The sequence below is a fragment of the Amblyomma americanum genome, chromosome 4, assembly GCF_052857255.1.
Source record: "Amblyomma americanum isolate KBUSLIRL-KWMA chromosome 4, ASM5285725v1, whole genome shotgun sequence".
Taxonomy (NCBI): Eukaryota; Metazoa; Arthropoda; class Arachnida; order Ixodida; family Ixodidae; genus Amblyomma; species Amblyomma americanum.
Window position 1 is genome coordinate 178789246 of NC_135500.1, and position 13780 is coordinate 178803025.

Here is a 13780-nt window from a genome sequence, read left to right on the forward strand (position 1 = left end):
AGGGTACGACGACTCTAATCGGAAAGAGCAGCTCACGAGGCTTATCGCCACAGGAGAGCCGCGAACTAACTACAAGAACAATCGGACGCAACTCGAGTTTTGAAGCTTATAAAAAAGTGAACAAAGATAAACAAAGCTAATCAAGGGCAAACATGCTAGCTCCCCTAAGTCGCATTTAGCTAAACTAACCAGGTATATTGAGGGCCAAATTTTTTTATGTATTCTTGTAGGCAATATTGCTTGGTGCTTCGGCTTCCCTAAGACTGTCGCTTGCTGATGTTTGTTATCGAGTGTCGATGCTTTATTCTCCACTCCCAGGCACGATGAAACAAAGGAGACGCACGAGCAGCAAGACTGAAAGGTGCCAGGAGTGTTTACCGCAGTGTCGTTTGCTCGGTCTCTACACGACGGGGTTTCCACTATCCCGTCCGGTTACAGTATGTACAGAAATGAATCTGTACTGAAGTTGTGAGATCCGGGAGTATGGTGCCGAAAGCTGACTGCGGCAAGAAAAAGAATGAGGCTCACACACAAGTCGATCAGAAAACGATCACTGAACAGGCCGACCAGTAAACCACAGTGCGATGTGGTAAACACTAGAAAAAAAAAGTTTAAAACACAAAGGATTTTCAAGTAATGTCTGCACAAGTTGCAATGCTTGAAAGTATTCTGATGTAATCACACCTTGTTTCTGTACCAATACACACTTGGCACCTAGCGTCTATGATTTGTTTTTTCGGAAATGAGAAACACGAAGTGCTAGAATGCTGCCAAGACCAGAAAACACTACAATTGCCTTTTTTTTTTTTGAGGATGCAAACTGTTTTTAGGCATAGACATGTGAGCAGCAATGAACACCAGCTAATTAAAAAAAACACACACCTCTAGAATGTGCACCACATTTAGCCGTATTCTCATGTAGAATAGAACAGCGCAACATTTATCGTTTAGGCCTTCCTTAGGAGCTGATAGGCAAACATGATGCAATGACTGAACCCCAGGATAGAAGTTTGTTGAACAAGTTGGTTGTTAACGTAAACAGCGGGAAACCAGGTCGGCACAAGAAATGGCACACAGCGATATGAGCACTGATTTCCAACTGTTCCTTTCGTGTTAAGGTACGGTTTATGTACACACTTACGTATGTTGTGTGCCTAAAGGATGTCTCAGCAAGAAGCAAACAGTTGGAAGTCAGAGCTCCTGTTACTGTGTGCCCTTTCTTGTACAATCCTCGCTTCGCGCTGCTTATGTAGCTCAATGCCGAATACATTTTCGAACTTAAACATCATGCTGAATGAAGCTAGCTTTTAATTTTAATTTTTATTTTTTTGCCGTGGGCAGAATGGGGCCAGATGGGGCGCGGAGGCGTGCAGTCCCGAAGTGCGTTCTTTATTTTTTTTTTCTGGCGCATCGGCGTGTATAACTTGAGGGAGGCAAAGAGGAGCATCATTTTTAATCGTCGATATCTTCCGTGTTAATGAAACTAGCTTAAAGATTTTTGCTTTGACGAGTGGTCGAATACCTATCACTCCCGCGCATTTTCTAACCTCAGTAAATACCATTTCATGATCCATATAAAGGGCCTCCGCAAAGACTAGGTTTTCTACAAAGAGCAAAACAAAACTTGGTAATTTCAGTAACTTAAATAAAATTCGGCGTCTAACCTACACTTATTATTTCTCGGAGTTGCACATAACCAACATGTCCAAACGAACGCGCAGCGATCATACGTTCGCTACCACGAAAAAAAAACTAGTATGTGCAGTGAATATTTCTTACACTACAGCACAGCAACGCTCTGATGTCTAGTTGAAGCAAGTGAGAAAAAAAAACTTCGAAGCACCTAAGGGCAAGGATTGCACGCGCTGACAGCGCTGCCAGTTTGAATCCCTCTCACCCCCGACCTCACCTAAGCCGGAAACCGCACACTGGATGCCGTGCTCGCCTGTGGCAGAAGTAGCGAACCTTCACCAGCGTCAGCGGCGACAGCGTATCGTTGTTTTGTCGGAGGGGGAGCGATGAACGAAAAGAAGGGACAAAGCATGCCGGTCTTGCTGCTGCAAAACACTGCTGATAAATGAGGAGCCGAGAGTTCTTGGACACGTTCCCACGGCGCCACGAGTTGTTGATGCGCTCCTTCGCGCGAGCTACTTTTCCTCCTCCCCGACCCACCTCTCCACTTCCCTCCTTTACGTCCTTTGTCCCCTCGCCTCTCCCCCGTGCTCCAACCACCCCGATGTCTGAGGTTCTCCCGTTGCGAAAGACGGAAGGCCACACCACAGCCCCGCTCACTTTCTCTATTGTTTACCGCAGCCCAAATTCTGGAAAGCTCAGCGCGGCTCTGGCGAGGTGATCCCGACAGAGATGCCTATGGCGTAACTTTAGAACGCTTTGCGGGTAACAGCACGAGGAATTCGAAAACAGGATACATTGAAGTCACGGGTAGTTTGCGATCTCTGCTATAGTTTAGAATATGCTGGTTTAACTCGTAAAAGCTAGTTAAACCCCCAAGCAGACTTGGACGAGCCAAGTTCGTCATAAGCCGATTGTCGTTTATGGCTTAAGACGAGTCCAGCCTGTCATGTGTTTTCCGGCACCCTGTGTCCGCTTTAAGGCGAGCGGGACTCGTCGAAAGCACTTTCTAGGTTTGGCGACAGATGGAAGCACGTATACTAAATGACCATTTTTAAAAACAAATATGTCTTTTAGGGGGTTCAGCAGTTTAATCAGCTTTCGCTGAATACTAACCGCTCTATGATGTTAAACATCATGCCCCTCCCGGAATTGTTTGGCAGCGTCTCTCTGCAGAGGGGTTGCACAAAACGCGGTGGCCTTCAAGCCGTCGTCAGAAAAGTTATAGCGCCTCCTGCTGCTGTCTCCTTCTGTACTCTGACGATCGCGAGTATAATTTATGATCCTCTCAGTAATGCTCCTACTCAACTACCAACGGTGTGTAAAGACGCGCCTGCTCCAATGCGTGATGCAGTCGACTGTTTTGTGCTGAACTAGATATGAAATACACCTGTCCAGTGCTGCGATCATCTATACGATGGATTCTGCAACTGAGCTTGGGGTCGCGCGCTCAATCATGGCCGCGGTGGCTGCATTTTGACGCTTGCATATCTGAGTTCCGTTAGAATTTATTCGGAGTTCTACTTTATGGTGTTTTTTTTTGTCGAGTTGCAGCTTTAGCAAGTAAAAATTCACAAGTTTTGAAACTAAAGCGTGGGAATGAAATAACAAATGCAGGGCTTTTCTTCCAGATTCTGACTCTGCAAGAACATCGGCCCCAGCCTCCACACCTTTTTTGAAGTTTATGCAAGAGAGACCAAATAAGTTTGTCCCGTTGGATGCCTTTGTGACGAGTGCTCCAAAGAACTGGTTCCTGCTCACCGCTAGCGCCGCCATTTCACGCTTTCCGTCGCCACCACAGAAGATGCTCAATATAAATCACAATTTACTACTAACAGTGACAAATATGGCTACAAAGGCATTCTATAAGAGATGATGCCGGAGACTCCGGCAAATTTGATCATTAAAAAAAAAGCAAAGATGGCATTGCATATAAAAGTTCAGCGCAGTAATGTATCCAACGCAATGCGCTCTCCAATTTTCGCGGCAGAAAAGTAGGTTGGAGTAGTTAGGTACAGTTTCATTACTCACTTCCACTCTTCCGAAAGATATTTTAGATTAATGTTTGAATTGTATAAATCTACTAACTCTTATTGTAGCCCGTACAGGGTTTTTGTTTCATTTTCACGTACTGATTTTGACTTCAGCAAAACATTCCCCAAAAATTCTCGTACCTTTGAAATGGCGACCTACACAGCGGTCTTAAGATGACGGACAGTACCCTACGAAGTAGGACACTTCATCGCCTCTCTATGGCAGATGTGGTTCTAGCTGCTTCTGCCTATGCAGTCCATGTTACCGCCTCTTTTCCCTTCTTCTCCCATCACACTAGCTGTGTATTAGGGGACACAATGCAACAAGAAGAGTTACAGTACGCGTTCGATACCGCGGCACTGTACCTTCACTTGTGCGATGCTAACTGCTTCGCCGGTCACCGGCGGCAAAGCCTCTTCACCACCTGTGCACACAATTGCCGTCAGCTACGCTGTTGAAATCGACACCTGGTGACTCACGCCCATCATTGTAACGGCGTGCTCAGTTTCAAACGCGAGGACAAGCTAAAACAGCTGCTGTGAAGGCTATGGAAGGCGACGGCGTTTAGGTGTGTATAGCAAGACATCTTTTTGATGATTAGTTCGAATCGCATGAGTGATGCAGTGAAAAGTTTTCCGTCAAACAAAAAGTAGGCTGTAGGCTAGAAGAGTGCTCTCAATTGATCAGTCTAAGATACAACAGAAAGTAGAAGTGATATTTTAACTTAGGCATTGATACGTAGCTCTTGATTCTGTGTAACGCGCTGTAGAACTGCTGGGAACTAACTAAAGTTGATATATATGTGAGCCATTTTTTTAAGGGCATTTGACCTATGTGGCATGCATGTCCTGGGAAGCTTGCAGTCTCAGCCGCATACATAGTAGGACATACTGTCGGCACGGTTACAAAAGCAAAGCTGCGCAGACAGTTTGTTTGGACAAAAAACTTATGCACAAGCACGCCGAATACATACACGCACGCACGCACGCACGCACGCACGCACACACACACACACACACACACACACACACACACACACACACACACACACACACACACACGCGCGCGCGCGCGCGCGCGCACACACACACACACACACACACACACAAATTAAACAGAAGCATACGGAGACAAACGATCGCAACGATATTCATTAACAGAGATAGAGGCACAGGGACGCCGGACGGAAGGCCCACGCAGGAAACATACCTTTCGATTGTGTTCGTACTTGTGCGGTGATCAGAGCACAAATCACAAACATAATCTAAACGTATGTTTCCTGTGTGGGCCCTCCGTCCGGCGTCCCTGTGCCTCTATATCTCTGTTAGTGAATGCAGTGTGCGTGTCCCCGTACGCTTCTATTTGATGTGTTTGTGTGTAATCGTCATGCACGCGCGTGCTTTCTTTTTGTCCAAACAGAACTGGTACGTAGCATTGCCCTTTCTAACCGTGCCGACAGGATGTCCTGTGTGTGCGGACAAGCATGTCACATAGGTCAGATACCCTTTTTCGTAGGCCTAGCTAGCGTGAACCTGTCAGCGGGCACCGACGAGCTTTTCCCTCACAGAAGAAAGCCTCACCAAATGTTTGACCGAAAAAAGAAACAGCCACAATATCCAAACAAAGATACATATATATCAGCTACCCGCAGCCTTACTTTCTATTAAACATTCCTAGTTACGAATGAGTTAGCAGCGCAAAAACTTACCCACAGTTCACAATGACGACGAATGAAAGGCCTTGAGCCAACCGCCAAGCCATCAGAACTTAAGAGTAGGTTTACCCACATCGAAGCGAACCGGTCAACCAAATCACCTAAGCTCACAGCCTAGCTTCAGCTCCCAAACCTTGTCTACACCGTGACATCTTTAGAAAACAAGACATGTGTATTTTTGCTTTCAAAGTGCTTGAGAAAAAAGCAATGATGGACAAACCAACCACAGCGCAATAAAAGGCAAGAGACTTGAGGCTGTGTGCGAGCTCTAAGGTCCCATTGCTCACCTTTCAGTTTTTTCTCACAAACCACAACCGTCATAACCACATATCTCACAAACCAGCCTCCTCTCGCCACCCTTTACAGTGACTGAAAGGTGTGACCTTAATCCACGAACATACTGTGAAGACAATTGACAGCTGAAAGCGTAAGCACGGTGGAACGTGATCCGTTTGTGTGTCGGCCCTGTGCACACCTTATATCCCATCTTTGCTTAATTATTGCTGCACTCTTTGAAAATACCCACGCTATAGTACGTATGTTACATCATTTTGACAATAAAAACAATTAATCACATTTGCAAAGACGCCATGCCCAGCGTCTAGATTATCCAACTGCACTAATGATTCGACACCAATAGAAATACTGACAATTCCACCTCACCTCCAGGGAATTTGAGTCGAAGAATTGCTGCCGTTAAGGACACTTCCGCAAGCAAGTAGTTTTTGCTCGGTGGAAAAGGATACGCTACTCTACAAGACAAGCTTCGCTTGGTGTAAGAGAGCCTCCCGACAGAGAGCGTCTTTGTCTTGTGCTCAGCTCCGGAAGTTGTTCAAGAATCCTTCCACTACAAAAGTCAAACAACGCGCGATCATTCATAACCGGTTTATTCCACGGCAGTGCGTTTGACGCGAGGCAAAATAAGCACACACCGCGCCAATATACACTAATGCCTAGAAAGTGGGTCGTTCGTCCGCTCAATCAACAGGACACGCCGTTCAAGTTTCTCAACGTGCTGCGGTTGCCTAACATATAGGCGTGGACTATAGGTGGTACTTCATTGCTTCAGATATCCCAGCAAACGCAAGCACACATAAGGGGGACTGTATTTTACGCTACTAGTGCCGAGCTCACGTGGGTAATAATTATAAAAGCCACGCATGTCTCTAAAAGCGTGCTACCGATACAAAGCAATGTATAGTGTACAGCTATAATTTTTTAACAAAATAACGTCTCGCAAGCTTTGCGCGCAGACAAGCCGCGGGGTTGTGTCGCTGTCACGTCAGCACAATAGCTGTGGAGGCAATGCCGCAACTGGCAAGCACTCTGTGCGCATGCGCATAATCTCGAGCATTTTGCGACTGCCTCTCCTTTGTGGTATAGAGTTTCTCATTATTACCTAGAGGGAAAGCTGGCGCTGGGATAAATTTCATTCGTCATGAGGTTTCGTACTTTATTTGGCTATTTTTGGACATGAAAAATGGATTCGGCAGCAACGCTAACACTCTTCTCGAGGAAAGCCTTGCAGAAATGCTATAAAAGCTCGCGAAAGTTGTGTTAAGTTCGTTTAATAAGCGAAACACGCATTACTGAAATAACTGAATCTGCCCGCAGGGGAGACGTTCCTATCGATTTTGAAGCAGAATCCACGTTTTCAACCTAACACTGGCAACACCAAATCAGAAACCTCGTTTTCCCAGCATTCCCACGGTGGATAAAGTGCTTTTTAAGATACTGGCGCAGCCATTAGGAAGCTAGCGCCACGTTTGCCTCAGATAATATTGAGAAATTTCGTGGACTGCTAACCTTCGTGGGACACTGAACGACCGTCTTCTCAACGCTGCCGCAATATTACTATAAAATTGGACAGCTGCGCACTCCATGCGTACGTGGCCGCGTCGATTCTCAAGTTGTCTATGTTATCAGGCGAGCTTGGAAGAATAATACCCTTGACACACGGTCATTCCGAACGCCCTCTAACAGATAGTCTATCGACTGAAAGGACAATTGAGCGCTGCTACATTGGCAGCTCGTGTGGCAATCGAGTCAAATAGCTTATCGAGTGAGCGGTGCAACGCGGAACTCTATCGAGATTTCGAGGGCCTTTCAGTGGCGGCTGCATGTAGTCTCGGACACGCAGCACCCGGAGCAGCGCGCTGGGGAATATAATCGGAGCAGTACCGTCTGTGTTAAATACGGAACTTTGAAGCGCGCGTCTTATTTTGCAGGAAAAGAGGCAGGCCGGGCTACAAAATACCGCTTCAATTATGATACCATTGTTGCCAGCGATACAAAAGCAACCAACACCAGCTTCCTCAAAAATAAATGAATGCTACACTGCTTGTTCAAAAAAGGACATTAATTTCAACAGTCTTTACAATTAATGCAACGAATTAAGGTTTTTTTTTAACTTTTTCAGTTCAAACTTGTAGGCTAATTGCTTGAATGCCTGCAAAATTATTACTATTGATTGTGGCGCCACAGCTCCTTGGTGTGGGATAATGAAATGTCTCGACGGCGATCGAGTTTGTCATGCAGCAGCGGCACAAAGTTTGAGTTTTTTCCTGTTTGGATCTGCACTAAACCCTCGCCAATCCCCCATCGTGCGTATGTGCCGCCACGTCTTAAATTTTGAAACTGTTTGCGCATTTACTTTCTTCCTCTTTTCCTTTTTTTTTTGCTGTGTTCTTTATTGCTGATATCTTTGGATCATGTTGTATGTATGGGTAAACATATATACGCTTCACCATGTAAACTAATAATTTCATTACAATGCACTTTATTTTCATGTATGCTCATGTTTGACTTGTGTTTGTATTCTCCTATCACACCCATTTTTTTATCTTTATTTTTAACCACTGCAGCATGTAGCTGCACGCTGCTTGCCATGTATTGGGGTACGGGCCTTAGTCAAGCCTTCTTCTGGCTTTTTGCCCGTGCTCCAAACATCCCTGAGATGTTGAATAAACATTGTATTGTATTGGATTGGATTGGATTGGATTGGATTGGATTGGATTGGATTTGAGGCAACAACAACAGCGGCACAACTCCTTCTACTTGTATAGTGATTGAGAATCTCGAAGGTTCTCGACGTTCGTAGCCTTTTAAAGTGCCCCTGTGACGGAGGTATAAGAAAAGAAGCAACATAAAGAAGTAGCAAAAGATAAAGAAAGGATAGCCGAGATAGTTCACTCTGCTGCCCAGGAGATGATTTGCTGCTCTGCTGTGCTGTTTTATTTACATTTCGGCACCCACCCATTTTCTCGTCTTTCTTAAGAGCTCAGGTCACGTTAGTTTCTTTCTATTTATTTTTAACGAAATCGCTGCTTCTTTTGTAATGCTTTTTTCTGCCCATATGCTGCCCGAAAATATCAGGCGTTAATTTCTTCCGTGTGTAAACAATCTCCTCGGCCGTATGTGCCACCTTTCAACGACACAACAGCATGGACATCTGTGACATCTGTGGAAGAGGTGACAGAAAATTAATATGAAAAAAATTGTTCACAGAATCGAACTGTAATACGTCGACTGGGGAGTGCGAATGAATAATCAACACTGGCTGCAAAGCCTCTGCCTCGGTCTGGGAGTGTTTTCTTATGCTCGCCCCAAACATAGCACGCTGTGACCGCCGCTTCGAACGGGAATTTTACTAACAGCGGGAGTAAATATTTTCTAAGAACATTATGCCACCAGCATAGCAATTTTTATAGCAAAGAAGCTGCACTAAAGCTAAGCGGTAAGAGAGTGCAGTATGTTTATTTTATCTATTTTATCTCCATAAGTAAATAAACTATGCACTTGGAAAGTCGACGGCAGCATGGGACACTAAACATTGTGACATTTCTTTTTATTTGCGTTCTTGCTTCTTTCTGGCAAGCAAGCAAGCAAGCGCCTCGTATGCAGGCTAAGGTCACTGGGGCTTTCAACCCCCTCTCCTGAAAACAGCGCCCCAAAATGCTAATCGCTACACAAAACATAACAAGCAGATTTAATTTCTTCACAGAACAATCTTCCCGGAAACTTTAGCCTTCACCTGTAGTCATAAGAACACTGCGGCGGCGACTTGCAAAAAAAGCAATAAATGTTTGACACTACGTGTTATTTCAGAAAAACGTGAACTGCGATACTATTTGGTCGCTAATAACATGGAGGCGATATCTTGAAATTCAGTCAGGAAATAGGCCCGATAAGTACGGTTTTAGAGCCAGAGGAAGCATATATTGTTTGATTAGTTACAGTAAACTCTGTTCGTGTGCTTCTGCCTTGTTCGCGTATTTAGGCTTACGCTATATCGTCAAACATTCAGAGCTTGCAGCTAACGTTTAATAACTTATCAACTCTCCGTTTAAACAGAAGCGGAATTTCTGCGCAATACATGAAAAAGAAACACTCGTATTTCACAGACTGGTGAACAGACGGGGATTAAAGACGGAACAACATCGCAAAGGAAACATTACATCAATGAGAGCTTCAGCTGCAACACTCAGCGCACGTAGATGAGCTGTGCTCCACGAGGGCGCGATCGCAAGTCATCGAGTCGATAACACTGAGAATCTTGCGTAACTATTTACCACAAAAATATTAATTTGACCATGGCAGATGAAACGACTGGTAGGTTGCTCTCTATAAGCGTTGTAAGCCGAACTCAGGGGCGTCCGGTGGCGCAATGATGAATTGGATCCAAGGACACGAAACGCCGTTCAATTGTGGTGCGTTAAAAAGGCCAAATATTTCGAAATCAATCTGGCGTCCTTAGCTGCATGCACGTCATCGTGGAGAGCCTGTCGACTGCACAGATAGCAACTAAGTCAACTACACTTGATGATAGCAAAATTGGGCTTCATTCCGAACTCGGACACCGATTAGCTTGACTTGACAGGTTCAGCGTCGCGTTCCCTCCTCTTTGCGACTCCTCTCAAACCACGAATTTGATGGACTGTGTCGCTGATTGGGCCTGTTGCTAGAGAAGTGTTCGGAATGCGAACGACAACTGTGGGCGATTTGATCGGCTGCGATTTTCGGCAGCGTTTCAGGGTCCCCTAGGAGAGTGTTTGAACTCATATTGTGATGACTGGAAAGCACTGCACGAAGCAAGTGCAACGAAGATCATCTATGACGAAGGATTACCTATCTTTTATAGAACCGAACAACGCTTTTTTCCGGAACGAAAATTGACAACAAAAATGAGGGTCTTCTGCTGGGATTAAGTGACTGATGGTCCATCTTCCTGTGGCATGAACCTTTATAAAAGAGTTTGAAAAGTGCTCCATCATAAAAAAAGCTATAACGCTCTGAAACCAGCAAAAACGTAAATCGCTGAAAGTGTTTTAAAATCCGAACAAAATCACCACATATTCTAGCACTAGGTTGCACCTGCTTCTTGGTGAAGATGTATTTGTAAAGCCTTGGCTTGTTTTAGAGTCTGTAAAATACGCAGGCCTTCCGAACATTACGCACGATTTTATGAAACTGAGCGAGTCTAAAAGAATACTCACATTTATCCCTGTGTTGTATGACGGCATTAGCTAGTTATGTACCTTGGAATCAATGTGAGTAACTAGGTAGTCTTGTTCAAAAACAAGAGATCGAATAACAAGTACCATATGACTGAAGTCATGAACAAGCTTCTTTCAAAGTGCTCCAAGCTTATACTTTAATCGTGTTTGATTCATGAGAGAGCCATCCAAGTGACCTCGCAATCATGAGACTAAGATTAGCCGATGGACCTAATAAATGTCAGTTTGTCTTAAGGCAGCACCTTAATGCCATCCCTCATGACGCTGTTCATGCGTACACCGAGAACTGACCAGATTACCGCTCCTTTCCTTGTCTCATAACATGCCCTAACAAACCTCACGTTTCATGTTTCAGAGGCGTACGCTACTGACAGTAAATACAGCCAATCGCAAACAATTCCGGCTTATCACTAGTACTGTACCAGAAAACAAAAGTGTGAAACGAAGCAGGTATGCAGGACATTAGTGACGACGCGATCACCATCTCAAAGACAACGCTAGCGGCGCTGGTTTCGCCGCCCCCTGCGGCGCGAGTTCGCGCCTTGCAGCCCAGCGATCGTCAACAAGAGTCGAAACATGAGCAGCTCACGTTGGATGCTGGCACGGGAGACAACAACTACGAAGGCGAGCAGCGGCGACGGTGGCACCGACGTTCTCGGCGGGGTTCCCTCCTCGCCAGCGTGCGTATCCAGTGCGGCGACAACAGTCACGCGTCTTCTTTGCAGGCGCACGGTGGGAGACGCGGCCAACACCGAGCTGCGAATCCCAAGCGTCCCACGGGGCGTCCAGGCACGCGCGGAAACCTCCTCCGAGCTCCCTCTCTCCTCGACGAACCGCGAGCGCCGCTGAGTTGCTGAGACCGCCAACGAAGGGCGCCACCGGGCAAAATTAAACAGAGCGGTGCGGTGCGTTAGAGCAGCTTTCCGACATTTTTCACATTTCGCTTTTTTTTTCTTTTTGTCATTGAAACTGACTGCATAGTGGTTGCGTCTATATTGTCGGCTAGCTACGACTGGATACGGTTATGCTTATTATTTCGGGTCACTGCAACGAAGAGGCTTTCACACTTGCATCGGACATTTTACCGACATTTCCTTCTTAAGTTTCTTATCGACTGGTTATCATTAGGATTTATTCACAAGTACCTGCCCTCAAATTAGAAGCCCATCAGTCGAGGTTTTTTCCGTTTTTTTTTTTTCTGTATACGATAAAGCAACAAAACAGAGCACAAATGCCGCGGTTAGTGAGTCACACAGGTTCAATTCCAGTTGGTTACTGGGGCCTTAAAAGTGGTACCTTGCACATTTTTAATATTTAGGGCAATCCCCTAGGTGGATTAGATGTCTAACAATGTTTGCAAATTAATATTACTCCCTTACTACTTGCACACTGTAGTAGATTTCTGGTGGATGATTGCAATATATAAGAAACAACGATATCAAAGCTGGCTCGAAAGTAGTATGTTTCAGATAGCTTTAACCACCTGACAGTTGCTTGGACATTATAAATGCTTCATTTTTCTCACCCAAACTGTACATTTCTGACAAACCAGTACTTGTGTCGCGTTTAACTGTGCTGTCGTTAACGAAATTACACTGAAGAGCAGAAAGAATCGTTTGTGATGTGTACATGCGATCCTTAGGATAAGCAAAACCCTACTAGTGTTTTGATTTCACTGTATGGGCTCTTGAAGCAGTAGTCCTGCATTAAAATTATTTTTTTCACCGCAGCGTGAGAGGAGCATAGTGCGGACGGAAAGAAAAAGCTCTTCTCGAGCCTATAAAAGTATACAAATAACAGTTTATCTCTTGGCACAGCCTTTCAAAATAATGACATGATGTTGACTTCCGACGTCTTCTGGAACCCCTTAATACGTAAAAGTCAAAGACCGCCTCTTTCAATTTAACGACGTTTCATTTGTGTGCAGAGGTAATCAAGCAATCCTTCAGACAGCATAGAAAAAGTTACAGAACAGATTTCGACGATGATGTCGGTGCCCAAAGTGAGATCTTCGGAGAAGGAACTGCGGGTAGTCAGACAAATAAAAGATCTGGGAAGCGACATTTCTCATGTGTTTTTTTTGTTTTTTTAGCAGCGAAGAAGACACAAAGCGACACACACGGTGCCGCGCAAGTTCCTTTGCACTATACTAAGACTGAATAGTCATGATAAAGCATTAGAAGCGAAATACCGAACGCAGAAGTCCGAGCTAGTGGCTTACCTTATTAAATGTGCAGCCAGTGGGTATTTCTCTTTGTTTAAGAAAATGCTACACATATAAACGATATCAAACCAATGACAGGCCGTGCTTGCCCATTACGTGTAAGACACCTTCACCACAATACGGCGCTTCGTGGCACCATTGGACTCATTTTGAGAAGAGCAAAAACTGGAGAGGACATTTAAGTTGCGCCTTAAAGGTGCGACGCGATAGCGTTAATGGTTTAATGCCCATATATGCGGAACTGGTAATTCTCTAAACTCTCTATTTTGCAATTATAGATCGCTAAGAGACCTCATACCACCCCTGGTACAGCGTTGCAGCGGTTAAGCGACGCGGCACTGCCTCGGCAGGTGACTGCTTCAAACAAAGCCACCGGCGACGGTTGTGAGACTCAGGCATGCTCTACCCGAACACCCTCTCGCGATCAGTAATTCATTTAACTGCCACCTGCTGCGGTGGGCAGTTTTCTCAGAAACTGGTGGGTAGGTTGTGAAGATGTCACAAGGTCACGGGACCTAGGTGGCCTACCTGAGTGGCAGATGGATTTTCTCTCTGGTAGGTTGCTTCTCTGGGATTTTTCTCTCACGCCTCCCCCCCCCCCCCCCCCCCTAACGACCACTCCGGGCTATCTGCTTAACAGGCCCATTACACTATTACGTT

General features: G+C 45.3%; 1 protein-coding gene across 3 annotated transcripts in view; it reads right to left on the reverse strand.

The window, feature by feature from the left end:
• LOC144128758 (myosin light chain kinase, smooth muscle-like) overlaps positions 1–11743 on the reverse strand; it is a 44398-nt gene extending 32655 nt beyond the window's left edge. Inside the window, exon 1 of one of the 3 annotated variants that reach the window (XM_077662416.1) lies at positions 11486–11743. The gene's annotated coding sequence lies outside the window, so the exon portion shown is untranslated. The remainder of the gene's footprint in view (positions 1–11485) is intronic. The other 2 variants (XM_077662417.1, XM_077662415.1) reach the window with 2 other exon arrangements.
• Positions 11744–13780: the final 2037 nt, after the last annotated feature.